Source organism: Phascolarctos cinereus, unplaced genomic scaffold, assembly GCF_003287225.1.
Source record: "Phascolarctos cinereus isolate Bilbo 61053 unplaced genomic scaffold, phaCin_HiC Scaffold_2;HRSCAF=192, whole genome shotgun sequence".
NCBI lineage: Eukaryota > Metazoa > Chordata > Mammalia > Diprotodontia > Phascolarctidae > Phascolarctos > Phascolarctos cinereus.
In genome coordinates, this window is record NW_027555625.1 from 245037690 (window position 1) to 245060158 (window position 22469).

Consider the following 22469-nt stretch of genomic DNA (forward strand, 5'->3'; position numbering starts at 1 on the left):
TCTCCTTCTCTTATTCCCTTCCCTTCCTACTTCTCTCTTCCGTAAGATTGATTTCTATATCCAACTAAGTGTATATGCTATTCCGTATTTGAAACAATTCAGATAAGAGTGAGATTAGAGCATTGCCCACCATCACCCCCCCATTTTCTCCTTCACATCAAAAGCTCTTCCTTGTGCATCTGTTTTATGTGAGATAATTGTCCTTGTTCTTCATCATCTTCCCCCCTGCTCCAAATAGATTCCTCTTTCTCACCCCTTAATGTTTTTTTTACCTCATTCCATCATAGTCAACTATCACCTGTGCCCTCTGTCTATGTATACTTCTTCTAACTGCCCCATTAATGATAAACTTTTTAGGAGTTACCAATGGTCTTCCTGTATAAGAATGTAATAGGCTAACCTTATTGATTTTCTTATAATTATTTACCTTCTTATATTTCTCATATCTTATGCTTGAATGTCAAATTTTGTATTCAACTCATCTTTTCATCAGAAATAGTTAAAAGTCCTCTATTTCATGAAATATCCATTTTCCCTCATGAAGGATTATACTAGTTTGTTGAGTAAGTCATTTTTGGTTGTAATCCTATCTCCTTTGCCTTCCAGAATATCATATTCCAAGTGGCCTGATCCTGTAATGTAGCAGTTGCTAATCCTTGTGTACTCCTGATTTGTGTACCTTACTCTATAGCTGCAAGTGCTAGCTTTCTTTTCAGCCTTGGAAATGAGAACAGAAATCTTACTTCCTTGTGGGTCACCACAAGCACTCTTCTCTGCCCTGGAACTGTGACCAGGACCCCTGCTTCTCTGAGGTCAGAAGCACTAGTGTTCCTCTTCATCCTGTAACTGTGACCCAGAACAAGTTCCTATACACAGTGCGAGCAAGCAGTCCCCTGTGATCTCTAACTGACCCTCTTATTATCTCTGGGCTGAGAGTTTCTGAAGCTTCCTCTGTTGTGGTTGCCTCCAAGACCTGCTGCTCATGTTGCCATGGTGTGTATTATGCTCTGGGCCAATCCCCCATCCCAATGTCACTAGACCTCTCCTGCCAATCTCCTAAGTTGTCTTGGGCTGGAAAAAAATATTTCACTCTTACCTTTTGTTGGCTCTGCTGCTCCAGAATTCAATTTGAGGTGTTAATTTAACGTTGCTTGGAGGGGAATATCAGATGAGTTCAGCTGACTTGCTGCCTGTACTCTACCACCTTGCTAGCATTCCTTCTCCAAGTAGTCCAGTTGCCTGGAACAGAGAATGTATACAGAAGAATGATATGAAATAAGACTGGAAACATAGACAGGAATCATACTTTTAGGGATTGCAAGTGCCAGGCTGATTTTTCTTTTATACTAAAGGTATTAGGAAACCATAGAAAAAAATTTATTAGGGAGCTGACCTGGTCAGACCTGTTTTAAGAATATGGATGAAACTTCTTTTTAAGTAATTCTCCTTCTACTTTCCTTCCAAACTCTGCCCTCTTTGACCTAATTCCATCATACTGCCCCTTAGCAGAAAGCCTACTCCTATGGGCCATCACCCTGACCTATTGTCCCTAGGTAGCTCTCTACGTCTCCTCCCAGCCATCCAGAGTTTTTAATAAATTCAATTCAGCAGGAATGGGAGGGACCCTAAATGAGCCAGAAAAGAGGTAGGGGGGAGGAAGAAGGAAAAGAGAAAGAGTTAGCAAAATTATAGCTCTTTTACCTTGTCCCCCTCAGAGGCAGTCAATATGACATTCAATCAGAAAAATGAATCTATATTAGTAATGGGAATGAGTTGAAAGAAGAAGCAGTCCAGGATCTTCCATCCTCTCCTACATAATCCATAAACACTTAACAGTAATATTTTGTCATCAACAACTCAAATTGTGTGTAAGCCAGAGTAGTGATTAATGGCAGGGAGGGGAGCATTAAATGCCCTACCTGATCTTATTTGCTGGTATCTATAAAGTCAATCACTGTGCATCTACTGCTGGCCTGGTTTCAACTCCTTGGAAAAAGATGCCCCTCCAAGATTGAGCTTATCACTTCTAATCACATCATCAAGCTGTTAACTCAAACCTTGACTTGACTTCCCTCAGCCTCTGATTAGAGAGCTGGAGGGTGGAATACCAATCTCCTCTTAACTCCTTCCTTTATAGAGGGCAGTAACTGAACTTTTGGACTCATTTCAGTTTGCATCTGCTACTCTTAGTGGTTTCAACTACACAGAACAAGATGTCCTTACCTCAAGTATCCCCTGTTGTCCTCTCCCTTTCCTGCTTCCTTTCACATATTGTCTTCCTCCTTTAGCCTATAAGCTCCTTGAGAGAAGGGATTGTCTTTCTTTCTAGTCATCTCTCCCCAGTACTTAGCACAGTGCCTCACACTTAGTAGGCACTTAATAAATTTTATTGGGTATTAGATTGGTATGGCCCTCTTCCTAACCTTCCTATCCCCCCAAAATTCAATTTAATTCCACAACTAAAGGGTACCTACTGTGCACAGGAAATTGTACTAAGTGATGAAGAAGTTATAAAGTTCAAATAAGGTTCAGCTTTTTGTCTTCATGAGAGCAACCTACATAGATGACTACAATTCAAAATAAGAGGATCAGAGAACTACAACACAAAGTGCCTTTTGAGGTTTCAGTTTCTTACTACTGTAAAAGGTCATGGAAAGCTTCATTGAGGTGGTGGCATTTTTTGGGCTTTCAAGATAGAGAGGAAACAGTGAGTTGATTTCTGGTCTAGAATGGTCTACTCCACAAAAGACATCTCTAGAAAGATTAACTTGGAGCTCCTTTCTTTGTCTCTCTGAAAGCTAGGCAAAAAACAAGATAAAGAAAGCTGGCATAAGAAAGGCTGCCAAAAAATAGCACAAAATGACTTTTCTACCAGTACCACAGTGGATGAAGTTTTAGACCTGGTGCTTATTTTCCTGTGTTCAAATCTGGCCTCAGACATTTACTAGCTGAGTAACTCTGGGCAAGTCACTTAACACCTTTTGCCTGAGTTTCCTCATCCTTAAAATGAGCTGGAGAGGGAAATGACAAACCTCTCCAGTATCTTGGCTAAGAAAAACCCCAAATGGGGTCATGAAAAATCAGACATGACTAAAAATGACTGAACAACAACAACAACAGCAAAGTCTTTTCTACCAATTATTTGTTAAATGCCAACAGTCTCTACGCTTTTCAATCTGCCCTACTTACAAAGGTCAAAATAATACTTCTGATGCACAGGTCTAACCCTTTCATTGCTTAACTCAAAAGCCTCCAGTGGCCGCCTGTTAGCTGTAGGATAAAATGAAAAATCACAAGATTGGCATTTAAGTGCCTCTGCAATCTCCCTCCATTCTATATTCTAGTCGTATTTCATATAAGTTCCTTTGATGTACTCTGTGCTCCAGCTAAAGTAGATTTACTAACCCTTATCCAAACATCAGGTACCATTTCCTTCATCCCCTCAACCATCCAGTTCACCATTTCTATCTGGAATGTAGAATCTTCCTTTACTTTGCCTATCCACATGATTTCTTTTTCATGAAGACTTGGTTCTGATTCCCTAATTGATGAATGTTCAAAGTGTATGAGCAGACATTTTTCAAAGGAAAAAATCCAAACTATGAATAGCTTAAATTAAAGAAAAGCTCCAGATCACTGATAATTAGGGAAGTGCAAATTAAAGCAACTCTGTAGTTCTACCTCATACTCATCAAATTAGCAAAATTAACAATGAAAATTACAAATTTTGGAAGGACTATGAGAAAAGAGATACTAATGAACTGGTTGTTGTTGGTGGTGTTGTGGATTGGTCCAGCTATTCTGAAAAGCAATATTGAACTATGCTCCCAAAGTTACTGAACTTTTAATACCCATTGATCTAGTAGTGCCACTACTAGAACTACACCCCAAAGAGATCAAACAAAAAGGAAAAAGATCCATTGAACAAAAAAAAAGCAGTTTTTATTATTGTTGTTGTTATGTCAAAGAACCAGAAACTAAGAGGTTGCTAATCAGTTGAGAGATGGCTGAATAAATTATGGAATATGAATGTTAGAGAATATAACTGTGTTGTAAGAAAAATTAAAAAGACGGTTTTAGAGAAATCTATGAATATTTGTACAAACTGATGCACAGTAAAGTGAGTAGAACAAGGTGTATGATTTTTTTTCTATAACAACATTCTAAAGATGATTTTTAAAGACTTAAGGATGTCTGATCAATGAACAAAAATTCCAGAGGAGTGATGATGAAGCTTGTTATACATCTCCTTACAGAGAGATGACAAACTGAGAGTGAAGTGTGGGCCATTTTTTTTTGGGGGGGGGAACATGTTCTATGCAAGAATTTGTTTAGCTTGATTATAGATATATATTACATGAGTTTTGTTTTTCTTTTCTACCTAAAGGAGGTGGAGAAAAAACACTTTTTCCTTTAAAAAAATGGCTCTGGCACCACAATCTCTACAAAACCTTCCTGGCTTTTCTCTCTAGTCTCTAGTGTTTTTTCCCTCCTCAACTTAACATAAGGTACTTTGTCAATATATCTGCTCTGCCCCTATCGCACCCTATCTCGTGCAAAACCTATCTTTGGCAGCTAAGCAGCTCAGTGAATAGAGCACTAGGACTGGTGTCAGGAAGACCTGAGTTCCAATTTGGCCTCAGACATTTACTAACTGTGTGACTTTGGACAAGTCATTCAATTCTATTTGCCTTAGTTCCTTCATCTGTAAAATGATCTAGAGAAGGAAATGGCAAACAACTCCAGCATAAAGCTTTGCCAAGAAAACTCCACACTGTGACACAAAGAGTTGGACACGACTAAAGCAACTGAACAAATACTTAGCTATGTGTATTTGAAATCTCCCTTAATAAAACATTAATCATTTGAGGGAAGGGGTTCTGCCATTTTTTAAAATCTTTTTATCCTCAAGACCCAGCACATTGCCTGGCACGTTATCAAGTATTAATATGTGTTAGTAATCAAAGGATGTTACTGATTCTATGCATTCTGACAGTATAATTTTAAATCCTGTTTTCCTTTCATTTATTGTAATGAAGTCTATATTTGACTTCTAATGATCTTGGAAACATTCAATGTTAATTCATAACATATTTTCTCTGACTTAATTTCAGTCTCTGCTTATAAGAATGCTGATGCTAGAGAGTGTGGAACTGGAATGACTAGCCCTCATAAAAGACATATTGGAGAAAAAAACATTATCCACTGATGTTTTGTCCCATTTCATCCACAGTGCCTTTCCTGATTTTTTAATGTAGAACAATCTTCCTCCTTTTGAACCATTTATAGTCATAAAGATTTTGTCTTGCTCCCTAAAGGGAGCACATTTATTTTTGAAAGAGCATAGTATTTTATTTTTCCCCCTTACATGTCAAGAAATATGTTGCATTCATTTTCACAAGATTTTGAATTCCAAATTTTTCTGTCCCTACCTCCACTCCCCTATTCTGAAAATGGTAGGCAGTTTGATAATGGTTTATATATGTGCGATCATGTAAAAATATCTCAATATTAGTCACAGTTGTGAAAGAAGAAACAGATCAAAAGGAAAAAAAAACATGATAAAGAATGAGGTAAGTGAAAAAAACATGCTTCAATTTGCATTCAGAGACCATCAGTTCTTTATCCGGATATGGATAGCATTTTCCTTCATGAGTCCTTTGTACTTGTCTTGGATCAATGTATCGCTGAGAAGAGCTGAGTCATTCATAGTTGATCATCATACAATGTGGCTGATAACATGTGCAATGTTTTCCTGTTTCTGTTCATACAAGTCTTTCCAGGTTTTTCTGAAATCTCCATGTTCATAATTTCTCATTGAACAGTAGTGTTCCATTACATTCATATACCACAGCCTGTGCAGCAATTCCCCAATTGATAGAAATCCCCTCAATTTCCAATATTTTGCCACCATGAAAAGGGCTGCTGTAAACATTTTTGTACATGTAGGTCCTTTTTCCTTTTTAATGATCCCTTTGGGATATAAAACTGGTAATGATATTGCTGGATCAAAGGGTATGCACAGTTTGGTTGCCGTTTGGACATAGTTCCAAATTGCTCTCCAGAATGGTTAGATCAGTTCACAACTCCACCAACAATGCGTCAGTGTCCCAATTTTTCCCATATCCTCAACAACATTTATCATTTTCCTTGGCCTTTTGTTTTTCAAGATGAATTTTGCTATTTTTTTCTAGCTCTATTTCCCACTCAGTTTTCTCCAAAGGTCTCTCATATCTAACTTTTCTATTATTCTATTTACCTCCTTAGTTTCTTTCTTGTTTATTTTTTGGTTAGACTTATCAAGTTCTGAGAGGGGATAATTGAGATCCCCCACTAGTATAATTTTGCTGTCTATTTCTTCCTGTAACTTCTTTAACTTCTTTAAAAAATCTGGATGTCATACCACTTGCTGCATATATGCTTAGTATTGATATTGCTTCATTGTCTCTGTATCCTTTAACAAGGTATAGTTCCCTTCCATATCTCTTTAATTAGGTCTATTTTTGCTTTTACTTTGTCTAAGATCAGGGCTACTATCCCCATTTTTTTTTACTTCAACTAAAGTATAATAGATTCTGCTTCTGTCCCTTACCTTTATTCTGTGTGTGTCTCTCTGCTTCAAGTGTATTTCTTGTAAACAACATATTGTAGGATTCTGGTTTTTGATCCACTTTGTTGTTCAATTCTGTTTTATGGGAGAGTTCATCCCATTCACAATTATGATTACTACCTGTGCATTTCCCTCCATCTTATTCTTCCTCCTGTTTTTCTTCTCTCCTTTAATCCTTTCCCCCTCACCAGAGTTTTGCTTATGTCTACTATCTCCCCTGATCTGTCCTCCCCTCCGTCAGTCCCTTTCCACTTTACTTGATCTCTTCCCCTCCTACTTCCCTGTCAGATGAGATAAATTTATATATTCAACTGATTGTGTATATTATTCCCTCTTTGAGCCAAGCAATGGCCATCACCCACACTCCCATCTTCCTCTCCAGCAAATTCATTTTTGAATTAACTATGTTATTTGGTTTGTTTCACGGCATTATTTGGACCCCTTGGGAACTGGTTCTCTTTCAAACCTGTTAAATGCCATTAATCAACAATTTACATTAATCCCACCCTCACGAGTTTTGGGGAGCCATAATTCCTATATCTCTTTGATCTTAATCAAACTAATTCTGCAGAGCATGTCAAAGATCAAATTTACCATAACTTTCTATCTTTCTCTAATTTTTTTTTTTATAGAATACTACTAAGACAGGCAAGCATCGTGTCATGGATAGAGAGCAGTTCTCAAACCCAGGAAGATCTGTGCTCAAATCTCACCTCTCATACGTACTGGCTGGGTGATGATTGGCAAGTCACTCAACTACCCAGTGTTTTAGGCAACGCCTTAAAACTATCATTTTCAGAGAAGATGCAGTTCTAGGTTGGTAGATGTGCCCTTGCCTAAGAGTCCCAGGAATGAAATCCTACATCTAGATCCTATCCAGAGAATACTGAAAGGTATGCTAAATCAGAAAGTTTCAGAGCTGCAAAATCACCTTGGTTCCCAAATGGAATCTCAGACATCAGATCACCCATGTATCATGCTAAATTGAGAAGAGATTATCACAGGCCTACAAATATTTAAACACAAATTCTATCCCTGGTTGCTTTTTGTTCCCTACTGCAACCCCCTAATAATTCCCATACTTGTGCACTACAGGCATGTTTTCAGCCCTGGACCATTTGCCCTAACAACCTATGATTTTCTTTACTATTCCTCCTCTCCCCCACAGTCAGGACGAAGGGATTACTGTTGGGTGGAAGATGGTAATCTTGACTTGCAAATGTTTATCTTGAACTCAATAGTTGAAACTTCAGTGACAATTTTCAACTTAACTGCTAAACTAGGGGAGAAAAAGAACATAATCTTTTGAGAGATAGTATAGGAGACACAGCTGGCTGCCTGTGTGGTTTGTTCCCAAACTGAATTTTTATGTAATGCTTGGTGATTATTTTATCCTTCAGATCCCATAGTTGCTTAGTGACTCAGTGAGCTTGGACTTGGATAGAACTCTACACTCGGATGGTTCCTAACACAATCCTGAGAACCTAGTATGGGTCATGAATTTCCATGAAAAGCTTTACTCATGGCATGTATAAGCAACCTAAAGCACAAAACTTTTCATCCTTTATTTGCAAGAAGTGCCAGTGGCCATTTTTTGCCCATGCATAGCAGTGTGGGAAAGCTTTCCCACCTCTCTCTCTACTTTATTTCCCTGCTCCCATTTTCTGAAGCAGTGAGGCATACACAAATCAATGCTGGTTTAGCCCATGCCTGGCTTCTGAACAAAACTCTGGGTATATCCAGAATATTAGTTACACAGCAGTCGGAGCTTATACAGGGTGAATGTTACAGGACCATGAACCAGGGTAAGCATTATGAAAAGTTGGAGTAAATAGATGCCGATGTAGTGATATTCACGTGATATTGACAGACAATCTGTGATTTAAGATGTCACCCCAAACATTGTTCTATGGTAGTTGAAAGCAGCAGCATTTATATCCTCCTACAGATTAAGGCATTCTATTTCCAAAAGAGCCCTTAAAATATGTCAATATATTACAAGAAGTGATGTACTAATCCAATACAATCCACTAATACACAGTATAGCCTTGGGAAAGTCACTTAACCACTGTAATCCTCAGTGTTTTCATCTGTAAAATGAAGATGGAGTGAACTAGACTGTCTTTAAGGTCCCTTCCTTCTCTATCTCTATGATTCTGTGAACCATTTATTTGTTTTTTTCCTTTCTTCAAATAAGTTAACAATAAATTGAAAAGCAAAGAGCAAGGTTTTGAGAACATGGGGATAAGAGTGATAGTATGTTGAAAATGGAGTTGGGAAGCCTGAAAACTTGAGGCTGCATGCTTACCTGTCTTTTCACAGGGAAAAGGTCTAGGGCCATTAGTCAGGAAGTATTGGCAATGTGTATATGAAGTGGGTAGGATGGGAAGATTCACTCTGAAAAGAAAATCAACCAGTTTAGAACTCTAGAATTGCAAGAGAGCTTAGAGGTCATCTGGTCCAACCTCTCATCTAGTACAGGCACCCTAACACTTATGGGTGGCTATTCAGCTTCCACTTGAATAGTTACAGTAGCAGAATGTTCACTATCTGAAAAAATATTCTATTCCACTGTTGTATGGTTATAATTGTTAGAAAGTTCTTTCCCTTGCTTTGGTTAAACATGTCTCTCTACAACTTGCAGGCATCTGCCCTGGTTCTGCTTTCTGGAGGCACAAACACATGCAAAATTTAATACTCTTTAACATGAAACCCTTCAGATATTTGAAGACAGTATTCTTCTCTAAAACTTTCGCTTGAGCCCATCACAAAAAAAAACAAGCAAAACAAACAAAAAAAACCCAAAACAAAAACCCTTTTTGCAGTCATTGCTCCCACTTCCACTTCTCACATTCACTTCTCGGTCCCTCAAAATCTGCCTTCTAACGTCACCACTCACCTGAAATTGCTCTCTCCAAAGTTATCCATGACCTTTTAGTTGCTAAATCTAATGGCCTTTTCTCGTTTCTCTTCTCCTTTCTACAGAATGTGACACTGCTAACCATCTTCTTTTCTAGATACACTTTTTTTTAACCTTGCATTCTCTTGGTTTTCTTCCTATATATCTAGCTGCTCCTTCTCAGTTTCCCTTTGCCTGATCATGAGGCATGTCTTGACTCCTTACTGTAATTATACCTCTAGGCCCTATCTTGGTTTCTCTTCTCTTTTAATATCCTTTCAGTAATCCCATCAGTTACCATGGCTTCAATGATTATCTCTGTGCAAATGATTTCTAAATCTAGTTATCCAGCCATAGTCTTTCCCCTGAAGTCTAATACTGTATCTTTAACTACTTATTAGGCATATCCAACTGCATGTTCCATAGGCCCCCACCAACTCAATAGATCCAAAAAGAGATCTCTTTACTTTAGCCCACAACTGGCTCCTTTTCCTAAATCCCCTGTTTGTGTAAAAGGCATACTACTATCTTTCCAGAAATCTATGTTCACCTCAGAAACACCTTTAATTCTTTATTCTACCCTTCCTCCCCCTACTGCCCATGCATAATCAGTTGCCAAAACTTCTCAATTCTACCTCCCTCACATATATCCCTTTATCTGTACTCATACTTCTTTAATTCAGGTTCTCATCCTCTATCTTTTGAATTGTTACAAGTCTCCTAACTGAGCTCCCTGTATCTGCCCAATACCCTTTCCAATCCTTGCCCAACACCCACTACCAAAGTGATATTCCTAAAATTCTCATCTGCTCATAAAAGTCTTAGGGGCTCCTATGGCCCCTAAGATGAAATACAGACTATTTGGTTTAACATGTAAAACCTTTCACAATTTGGCTCCAACCTACCTTTTCAAATTTGTTTTATATTACCCCCTTCACACATTCTATGTTCCAGGTGCACAGTGTTGCATGTCTGAGTTGCTGTTTCTCTCACCCCCACCTATTAGAATCCCTGGCTTCCTTCAAAGCTCAGCTCAAATGTCACCTTCTACATGAGACCTTTCCTGATCCTCTAGGTACTGGCTTATATTTCCTTTGTATATATTTTATATCTCTTTGTATGTGTCTGTTTCCCCTGTCTAATAGAAGCCACATGAGGGAAAAAAACTTTTTAAAAATTTGTTTCTCTAATCCCTAGTATAATGTCTGATACGTGCATTTATATAGAGGTACAGATATAGAAACATACCCACGTTCTTTAATTTTTCTTCATATGGAATTATTATGAATTCTCTCATCTTCCCTCTCATTCTCCTCTAGAGACACTTCATCTTGACTACGTCCTGATGGAAATATGACAACCAAGATAGATCATAGTATTCTAAAAGTGGTCTGACCAGTTTTTGTCATTGTTCTTCAGTTGTTTTTTAGTTATATCTGATGCTTATGACCCCATCTGGGGATTTCTCAGCAAAAAATATTGAAGTGGTTTGCCATTTTCCTCTCCAGCTCATTTTACAGATGAGGAACTGAGCCAAAAAGTGTTAAGTGACTTGCCAGGGTCACAAGTTAGTAAGTGTCTGAGGCCAGATTTGAATTCAGGTCTTCCTGACTCCAGGCCCAGCACTCTATCCAGTGCACCACCTACTTGCCCTTGGTCTCACCAGTTAAGAGTATATTATCAGCCATCATCACCTTAATCTGTATAGTTGCATTCATACAAAGAGTACAAGATTACATATATTGTTTCCCTAGGCACATTACACTACCCATGTGTTAAATGTGCTGTGCAATAATTTCCCCACCTCTTTACTATATCACTTAATGGTAAGTCAGCCCCCTGACCATAACTCCTACTGAGGAAGGGAATTTTTGAACTTCAGTATTCTACTTTACCTTTATGTCTCCTAAATCTCATTTTGTTATAATAAAAAAAAATGTAAAAATCCAATACGTGGAAAAATGGGTAGTGCTTATCATACAAGGTCTTAACTATCTGCCCCAAGTAGGGAACAAGCATTTATTAAGTGACTACTATTGCCAGCCACTCTGTTAAGCTCTTTACAAATATTATTTCATCTGTAAATGTTCTAAATATTCTGTGCCTTCATCCAAATCACTTTTAAAAGTTTGACTGAGGTCAGAGGCCTGTGTTATGCCCTAGAAACCTTCTTCCAGGTTGTTATCAATCTCTTCATCTGCATCTCCTCTTTCCTCCCATTTCTGCATGAGTTTTACCCTGATTTCATGATGAATGAGATAGCAGGATGCTTCACCTAGCTTAGGTAGCACTTCTTTATCCCGAGCAAAGTGAGCAAAACAGATTGCCCAGTACAGGACACATAACGTTGAATCATGAGAGTAGAGCTCCAGAGAATGACAGGAACTATGGGTTTATGTGTGTCAAGGGTGGGGAGGAGGTTGGGGTAGAGTAAGAGAACTCTCCTTCCTTTCCCCCACAGCAGCTAGTTCTCTCCATAAGAGGAGACCCTAGCCAGCATGATTTAAGCAGTCAGGAGCATCATAGTTTCTGCTATCAAGGATGTTTCCTGAGCTCTTCAGGCAGGCTTTAATTCAATCCAGATAAAAACCAAGACAAACCAACAGAGACAGTCTGGGGAAAGGTGAATGTTGGTTTGGATAATTTATATGACACCACAAATAGAAAGACAGGAAAACTACTAAGCTACCTTCCTCCTTTCCATTATCTCTGATTGAAGTAGAAAGCACTGTCTGATGGAATTTGTTGTTTTTTGTTTTTGTTTTTACCAATGCATTTAAAACTTTGTTTTGTACTTATAAATGCAGATATCTATGACATGCATATATATGTGGGCTATATATGTGTGTGTGCATGTGTGTAAGTATGTGTGTCTATGCGTCAAGCTGGAGGTGGATGGTGTTATTAATTTATTTGCTTATTTCTTTCTTTATCAGTAATCTTGTTAATACTCAAGATTTCAATAGAAGGGGGGCTTGCTACTCTTCAGAACATTAACTAACATTCTTTCTGGCTGTTTTCTTCAGTAGTGGGGATGGTTTTGCATCGATCTCTCCCCACTACATTCTAACGATCACTTTGGGATAAAGTTACACTTTGGTGAGATACCTGGATTTAGTTGAATATTAACTCTGGAGCTTAGTGAAGTGGATTGTTCTATAGAGGTATTAAATCCATAATTATGGATTTAAGTACTAGGACTGGTATAATATATGTTAATATAGAATATAAACATGTGCAAATATGTCTCTATATGTAAGTTGATATGTAGATATAAATCTGGACCTGTGATTTTATTAGTGTGGGGAACTCTTGATGTGGAAATTCCATCTACCAAAGCAGAATGGCTGTAGGCCTACAACTCATAGTCTTAAGAAAGTTGACTATAGCACAGAAAGGTTAAGTGTCTTGCCCACAGTCAAAGAGCAAGTGTTTAGACCCAGGTCTTCCTGACTCCAAGGTTTAACCTCTATCTGCTATGTAATACTGCCTCTCTCTGGGTGGATTATATCATAAAAATATTTTAATCTGTCAGTAAATCCAGGCTCCAATTGGTGGGGTACTCTCTTCACTAATGCAGGTCAGAATCTTTCTTTGCCTTTACAAGAGACTGATAAATAACTTGTGGATATCAGAGCAATACTAGAATTGTCCATCTGCTTAATTTTGCTACTTGAAATACTCAGATAGGTGGCATGGTAGATAAAATTCTGGGCCGGGAGTCAGGAAGACCTGAGTTCAAATCTGGCCTCAGAAACTTACTAGTTATGTGACCCTGGGCAAGTCACTTAACCTACAATTGCTTCAGTTTCCCCAATTGTAAAGGGATAATAGCACTTCACAGGACTGTTGTGAGAATCAAATAAAACAATATTTGTAAAGTGCTTAGCCCAGTGCCTGGCACAAAGGACGTACAATATAAATATTTCCTCCCTTCCCTTCCCCATCCTTAATGGTGTCTACTTTATTCTGCAAATAAAGGCATATCTTGTTACAGGGTATTTGTACACATGAGGTTTCTTTCTGTTGTTGTTTCAGCCCCTGGTAATTGTTGATCCTTCTAAAACCCTGACCTTCCACAATTTTTTTTTTTGATGAGGCAATTAAAGTTAAGTGACTTGCCCAGGATCACACAGCTGGTAAGTGCCATGTATCTGAGACTGGATTTGAACTCATGTCCTCCTGACTCCAAGGCCAGAGCTCTACCACTGTGCCACCTAACTGCCCCTGACCTTTCAGAAGTTTTAGCGCTATATTATCATCAGGAGAAAACTCCAATTTAAAAAATCTATAATCAACTACAAAATACATTCCATTCATTTTCTGAGACAGATTTTCCACCTACATATCACCCTTCCATAGTTTTAGCTGAGTTGGATACTCCACTCTGGGAAAGCAGATGAACAAAAGAGAAGCTGGGCCACAGTTTTTATTTCTTCTATAGTTTTAGTTTTTAGGGGTAAAACAAATTATATTGCCATAGGAATTTCATTTTCCATATATTTTCAGGAAGTTTCTCAGTAGATGTAAAAACTATAACCAAGATAAGATCAGACATAGAAGCACAATTTAAACTGAATCAAATATAATCTGATTTATAATACTGATCCTATAGACCGCAGCATTTATTAATAAACTGTCTTGGAGGGAAACCAAAGTTAACATTTCAAAACTTATCCCAGTGTGTATCTTTAGTCATATATCTTAGGACATTAAAAATTCCCTACAGCACCTGGAACTGCAAATTTACTTTGCAGAACCTTGGATAATATCAAGTCTGCTGGTGCCTTTCTGTATGAGTAAAGCTGTGGAGCCCACATATAGTCTCAGAGAAAGGGGGAGAAAAAAAATGAAATTGGTAAGAAATATACTTGGGGCTTCCCTGTGCATGTTGGCTCCAAAATGGCAGGGGTTATCTTCCCACATCATCAAAGTAGTTAGAACCAGTGGCAGCAAAGATAGATGGACTTTCGTTAAAATGCATCTCCATAACATTCTTGTGTGTGGCCTGGAACAACCATTTTGGAGAAAATACTTTGCTGCAAATAGTTATGATATACTCTGTAATCTGTGTAATTCTTCACTGCTATCATTTATAGAGATTTAATCTATTTTTAAAACAGCTCAGTTAGACAGTGACATTAAGAGCAATGTTCAATTCTGAAAAATTGTGCAATTGATTTTAACATATTTAGTAATTGATTCATCACCATACAACATAACATAATTTTCCAATCTTGCTTACTTCAGTTGAGGTAGCTTAGAAATGCTTCACTGCAAAAGCAAGAACAAGAGTGAGGGGGAAGACACTCTTTGTTCCTACTTAAATACTTCCTTCTCTAACTCCTTATTTATTATTTTTCCCCACTTAATAGTATTTTATTTTTTCCAATAACATGTAAAGATAGTTTTTAACATTCTCTTTTATAAGATTTTGAGTTCAAGTAACCTGAGGATTCTGAGCATACATCTCACCCAGCTTCCTATCATGAGGGAAAGGAATATCTAATCCAGCCATAACAGATGGTAATTCAAAATCTTCCCTTGATAGCTCATTCCAATAGTCTATCCCTTCATGGTCAAAAACATCCCTAGAAGGATATTGGTATTAAAAGAGAATCATGGGATATAGAGTCTCCAAAGAATTGATGAAGAGGATTGTCCAAAAGTCAATGGAGAGGCCTATTCTGGACATGAGCAGGCTGTCATACATTGCAAGTGAGGAATTACATAGAAAGAGTGGTAGTGGTAAAGGAAGTTATTAGAAAAATGCAAGACTAGGGAAAATGTGTTATCATATAATGTTGTTTGTCTTTTGTTTTCAAGGAGGAACATAATATCAGGGAGGTGATGCCATGACATGCAAGTAAATTGAGTTTAAGTGAGGGATGCAAAGTCGTTAGTCTCACTTTCTACTCTAGAGCCATCTGGCAAGATATAGATCAGGACAACTGGAGATGTCCCTGGATGCAATGGGAGACCTTGGCCTTTTTAAGCTAAGATCTTTAACATGTCTCACTTTAGCTGAGGCAATGCCCATTCAGTGATTAAAGGTAGCTAAAAAATAAGGCAGAGAATGAAGCAAGGTGTAATGCCACCAAAAACAACACTATACCAATGATGGATGATATTTTATATGTATCGTCATTCTTATTCTACCTATGTACACAAGTGAGACTCAGGAAGTCTAACTGATTGTCTGTGATCATATAGCTATTAATTGACAGAGGTCAGATTTCAACCCAGGTCTTTCTGACACCGAGTCCAATGTTCACTATGCTATAGGCAGTAGATGGCTTGTGTACTACATTGGTACCTATGCAATGGCAGGAGACCCTGAAGAAGATGCCAAAATATTAAATGACCTCTTTATTGACCTCCCTGTGCAGAACTTATGAGAGTCCATAGATAAGATTCACAAAAGACAACAGGGCTAGGATAAATTATGAACTGATTCAGTTAAATTTAATTCTATTAAAGGAAATGCCCACATTAATGCGATCACAGATCCACTGAAGTATCAGAGCAGGATCAATAACACATGCTCATACTGTGTATATAGGTTCTGTCCTACATCCCAACCATTTTGGATTTGACATTTGGACTGAGCTTTTTCATTGTTGTAGAATCCTAAACAAGGGAGTCCAGTTATCTCATATACTGATAACATCATCACAATATGTTTGTAAATCAGTTCTACATCTTTCATACCATATGCATTATAATTAGTTTTGGCATTAATTGGTCAGCTTATTTATGCATATATGCATGGCTCACACTAAGTTGCACAATCATTTAATCGTGTCATAGTCAAGTCTTTTGTAAGATTTTATATAATTAAATATATTCAACTCATGGAATTGTAGAGTATCAAGTTTGGTGGGAGTACAAAAATACATATAACTCTTACTTAATGCAATAATCCTCCCTACAACATCCTGGAAAAATAGGTATCAAAGTTCTTTTGGACAGCTCTCATCACCAGGACATTTTTTCCTCTGATTTTGAACTAAAATTCACCTCTTGGCATCTTTCATCCACAAATCACCATTCTAATCTCTGGGGCTAAGTAGAATAAGTCTACTCCCTCTGCATGATGACTTTTTTAAATTCATGGAAGGTATTAAACCACCCTTCTCCACACCCCCATCCCTCATCTTCACATGTCTTCTGTTTTCTTCTTCAAGCTAAACATCCCCATTTCTTTTAATCTTAGTATGATATAGGTAACTAGGTGGCACAGTGGGGACTTGGATTTGAGAAGATTTGAGTTTAAGTCCTTTCTCAGACACTTACTACTTATTATGTAAGGACTCTGACTTAACCATGTGTCAATTTCCTCAATTATGAAATAGGGGCACCTACTTCACAGGTTTGTTGTGAGTATAAATGAGATATATTCCAAATATTTTGCAAGCCTTAAAGTGCTATATGAATGCTAGTTTTCAGTAGTAGTAGTAGTAGTGATGCCATTTAGGGGTTCAGGCATCCTGGGACTCAAAAAACACAACACGCAGGTCCAAGCCTTCTTTCAGCCAAAGACAAGATTTATTAGAACATCCATCTTACTGGGCAGACTTTTAAGGAGTTTGAACATTAGTAAACTATTGGCTAGATTATAAGAACCTGACCAGTGGCTAGATTTTAGGAATCTAAACAGTGGCTAGATTATAAGAATCTAAGCCTGTTAATGGTGGCAAGATGGACCTTATATACAGAAAGTCTGTGTGAGGGATCTAGGAGTGGCCAAGTAGTTTGGGGTGACAACAGGAGGGGCCTAAGGAGATCTGGACGGGAGTGGCCAGTAAGCTGGGGTGAATAAAACTCCTGGGACCTGGACAATGGAGCCTAGCTAAGATTAAGTGTGGGAAATGGCCAGAGGCCATAGGGAGGTAAGACAATGGAGGGGAGATTGGGTGTAGCCACAATGAAAGGACAGTTGGTGGGATTATAGCCTTAGGTAAACTCCACAGATTTGGCCTCCTGGGAAAGTACAGGGTTTTTCCTTTCTGGGGCCCAGATCCAAATGCCACCAGTAGCAGTAATAGTGTTCTCATTGATCTCTCACACCCCCCATGCCCCTTCTCCAGATGTACTCCAGTTTGTTAATGTCCTTTCTAAATTGTGTGTGCTAAAAATAGAACATGCTATTCCAAACGGTTCTGACCAATGTTGAGTGCCAGAAGACCATCAACTCCCATGAACTCAATCCTATGCTTCTCTAAATATACTCTAAGAAAGCATTAGTCAATCTGTTCAGCACCTACAGTTGTCTTTCACATTCATTCATACCAAGTTAGGTACTAAAACAAATACTCAGATCTGATTTATAACTATTTTTTTCATGTAAAGTTAAATTTGATGTGAGCTTATGACAAAGAGCAGGCTTTTCATACTCCAGGGAGTCAGAATCTGAATTAGGGTCATTTCTATTAGACCTAAATGAGGCCCTAAAGGAAAACTGAATTTGTATCCTGAAACACTACTGTGTTCAGCACTGTCTGAACCCCGTCATTTGAGTGGAGAAAAAAACAGTGTGGTGCCTTTAAAATAAGGCTTTCTTGTCCCCCGGTAAGGTAACAGATTCCTTAACCTGAATATTGTTAAGAAAACATGTTGCCCATGACTTCGTAAATGTCACATGTTCATCAAAAGCATAGTAAATGGTTCATGTAGCTTTGAAATAATTTTCCACCTGAAAAATTTTGGAATCACCTATAGAACAGTGGAAAGAGCAGTGAATTTGGAAGCTGAAGGCCTGGGTTTGATTCTTGAATGAGGTACTTTCTAACTCTGGGATGTTGGGTGAGATATTCAATTCCTACTGGGCCTCAGGTTTTTTTTGTTTGCTTTTTTAATCTGTAAAAGGAGGAGGTTGGCCTAGATAATTTTCAAGCTTCTTGCCTGGGTTCAATCCTATGATTTTCTAGATTTCTCATAACTTCAGGATCTGTCTTTGTTAGGGAAATTTAATTCATAGTCATTCTATTATCTATCATGTCTAGTACTGGAGGCCCTCTTGTGCCTTCCAGACATAGACTCATCTTTGCCCAGAAAACAGAAGTTCAGAAACTTGTCCTTCAAAAGTAGAAATCAGCTGAGCTTTCTCATCATCTCTCTCTAATACTGATAGGGTGAGGAGGATTGGTGGGGTGAGAGTAGGACCAAGACACAGCTCTGCCAAAAACTCACAGGTATACCAAGCTCCCACATACCTGCTGATACTATTGAGCCTAGCCTTCACACATACTGCTTCTTTACTCCTGTTGCACATGTCCTCCAAAATCCAGAAACTCCCTCATTCTGCCTTCTCCCATACTAAGATTTGCTCCTGTTATTCTAAACAAAACAAACAAACAAACAAAAATTCAGGGACTTCCAAGATTTCATGGCTTCCCCACATGAACTGATTAGATGATTTAAACTTTCTTTTTCCTTCTCTTCCTCCCTCTCCCTCCTTCTCCATCCCTCTCACTCTCACTGTCATCTCTCTTTGTTCTCACTCTCTCTTCAAAATGAAGAATGCGAAATGCAACACAATTCAAGCACTCAGACTGCATTGTTAGCTCTCGATCAACTTTGTTCCAGTTACCAAACCCAGGAGCCATTTTCTACTATGCTTCAAGGAGAGTGTGTCCTAAAACTTCTTAAACAGGCCCTAGAGCTCTGAGCAGCTATATGACACTGCAACCTAGGATGCACAGCTATTCTTCATTTTCTAGTATGCCATACCATGTCAGTCTTTGTGTCTGGGGTGCCTAACAAGGGTCAGTCCAATTTCCAATCCAGCCAATAGTTGTTATTTTTTTGTTTTTGTTTTTGTTTCAAGATTGGTTTGTGGTCTCCCCTCTAGCAGCCCGAAGGGGAGGCTTGGCTGAGGACTTCTTCTACATCTCCTCCCTCTAACTCCCATTTTCCCAGGGCTCAATGTAGAATGTCTGCATTCCTTCTGTAAAACCTGCCTCATCTGACACCTGGAGACCAAGGAGTACTGTCCATGGAACAAATCCACTGCTTAGCATCAGGTCAGACAAAACCCTTCAAGACATCGTATATAAACTAATTCCTGACTTTTTAAAGATGAGATGAAATGCCGGTGAGATTTCTACACAGACTATCCTCTCACCAAAATCCCCAATGGCTCCAATGAACTCAGGGGTGAGGTCCCAAAAGGGAAGGGGGCCCTGAGTGATGAGAAAATTGTCAGCCTCTCCATTGAATTTTATGAGGCTGCCAGGGACAGGCAAGAGAAAAAGGGCTCCTTGGAGAATGGGGATGGGGACAAGGCAAAAACAGGGGTACGGATTTTGCAATGCCCAGCAGCCATGACGGTCATGAATCTTGACAAATTTCTCTGTAACAAGATGGATGTGCTCAGCCAGTGTGAAGTGGAGGTTTTGTATGAGGAAGAACCTCTGAAGGAGTACTATACACTCATGGGCATTGCCTACGTTTACTCTTGCAGAGAGAATGGCCCTTTTCCCCTCAAGTACCCTTGTCTAACCGGCCTGTAAGCGGCTCGCTGCCTACTGTACCCACTCCTTCAGAAGGCACCAACACCAGGGGGGCATCCAAATGTGAGCCGGTCAGCGACAAGGCCCCTCCACCCTGCCTGCCACCTCCTCCTCCCTGCCCAGCCCTGTGACTCCCTCTCATGGCTCCCCCAGCTCCCGTGGGCTTTCCCCCTGCCCCACATCTGCACTGGAGGGCACCACAACCAATGGACACCTCGAACTGCCTGCAGACACTGCAGGAGGCAGAAGATTGTCAATGGTGCCCCATTCCCGTCTCCTCCCTTAACCTGAGGACTAGGTTTTCCTCACTTCTCACTTCTCTACCCTCTCACTCTTTTTCTTGACTTTGCCTCTTCTCTCCTTGACCCAAGCTTTCTCTACCCCACGGCTGAGATGTGTGTGTTGTGGGGGGGGGAGGGGGTGTTGGGTTTTATAAACAAATAAAAGAATGAATGAATGTGTTGTACCGAGAAATCAGCGAGCGAGACCCAGACGTAATTTAAAATGTGGATTTATGATGCCAAGGGTATGTACATCCAAATCAAGCAGCCCCGATCAGGGGTCGAGCTGGGGCTTATATGGAAAAGAGCATGGGAGAGAAATGCCAGGAACACTGATGAGGTAATCCAAAGGTGCTGGTGTCTTTGGGGGCTATGGATGGGAAAGTACAGGGAGTTATACCGGACAGGGAGGGGGATGGATCTTTGCAGTCTGGCAGGAGGAAGAGTCCTTGGGCTGGCCAAGAACACCCCTTTCCCTCTGTCTTGATGAAAGAATGCTCTGCAACAAGTGAAAGCTTTCTCACAACACAGGAACTTACTGAGGAATTGGGAGGCTTCCAGAGACATGATCTGAGGGCTGGGGTCTGAGCAGCCCAGCTCTGTGTATCTGTACCAGGGAGAGAGATAAGGGTCATGCTGAGGCCCATGCATGAATAACTGCTAGGCACAGCATCCTTGGGCTGGGGAGTGGTTGTTAGAGACAGTGTTTCTGAGACGAGGGAGAAATTGGGGCACAAGTACAAGCACAAGCACCCGAGCACCCCATTATTACGGGTCAGAGATCACACAAACCAGACCAGGTGTCCTGGTCTCTGGTATAAACATAATTATCTAAAGCAATTATATTGCAAGCTTTCTTATCCGTTTGCATTGGAGGTACAGGCTATGCTGAGCTATGTAAGAGTACATTTCACTATTGTTTAGATTTAGGAGGAAAGAGGTCTGGGGCAAGATTAAGCACCAACTTTTTCTTTCCATGGCTTAAAGGGCCCTACTACCTAAATGGCAAAATAATGTTCTGCTTTACAAATGAAAACAAAATATATATATATAGATATATACATATATATATATATATGTATATATGCATATACATATATATATATGTATATATCTATATATATATATACATATATATATATATGTATATATACATATACTTATTTGCTATGGACCAAAAAGATTAACTTAAAAGCTGCAGGAAACAGAGATCTTACATATATGCGTGTGGGTGTGGATTATATGTTTGGGTTTTCTTCATTTTTATGGGAACTACATGACTTACTCGGGCTCCTTCCCCTTTTGGATTAAACATTTAAGTGGGAAGGGGAGGAGAAGCAGAGTCTCTGGGGTTGAATCTGCCCCATCTTTATGCTCTCCCCTCTCCTCCAGGAACAGGTGGACATATGGATCAGATTACCTCTGTTTCATTTGGGGTTTCCTTCCTCCAAGACCCAAATGTTTTGGGGTAGCCTTAGGTCCTTCTAGGACAGAACACCTGTGGTAGCAGAAGCTGCCTTTGCTCTTATAGGAAGTTTTTGAAGATGAAATGTGATCATTAAGGAAAGGAGGGAGTGGAATGGAAGATGGGGAGAGCCTGCTGCTTCTCCACTCCTCCTTCCTTTATTGCTTTCACCCACCCCCATGCTTAATAGAGAGCATATCTCAGGCAGTGCCTCTTCCAAATGCGGTTTGTCCTTCTGTTCTGAAGGGGGAGATCTGGAGGCTTGGATGGCAGTAGTGCTCAAACTCTTCCCTTGCATCCTTTTCCCCAGTCTTGCAGCTTCTATGGATAGATTAGATTACTTTTCCTTTTCTTGGAGCCATTTTGGCATTAATCTTGCTGAAGGAGACAACTTGGGGGGGGGCGAGGGTGAAAGGAGGCATCAGAAAATCAGAAGCTTCTGAACTCATGTGGAAGCTTTCCAAATGTGGACACTCTCTTCCGCTCCCCCCCCCCACTCCTATTCCCCTTTTGCCAGGGATTAACTAAGGCCTCAAGTGAAGTCTACGTTTGGGACTTTCTGGGGAGAGGGCATTTGAAATCTCACACAAACACACTGACTCCAAACTTGGGAAAAGTCCCTGGGAGGGTCAGCAGTTCCATTACTCCTTCTGCCACACAAGGGCCCCAAGTTCAGGACAGTTCAGGGGGATCTCAAAGC

At 39.5% G+C, this 22469-nt stretch overlaps 1 pseudogene; it reads left to right on the plus strand.

Moving 5' to 3' along the window:
- Window positions 1–20309, plus strand: part of LOC110205098 (polycomb group RING finger protein 2-like) — a 42094-nt pseudogene extending 21785 nt beyond the window's left edge.
- Window positions 20310–22469: the final 2160 nt, after the last annotated feature.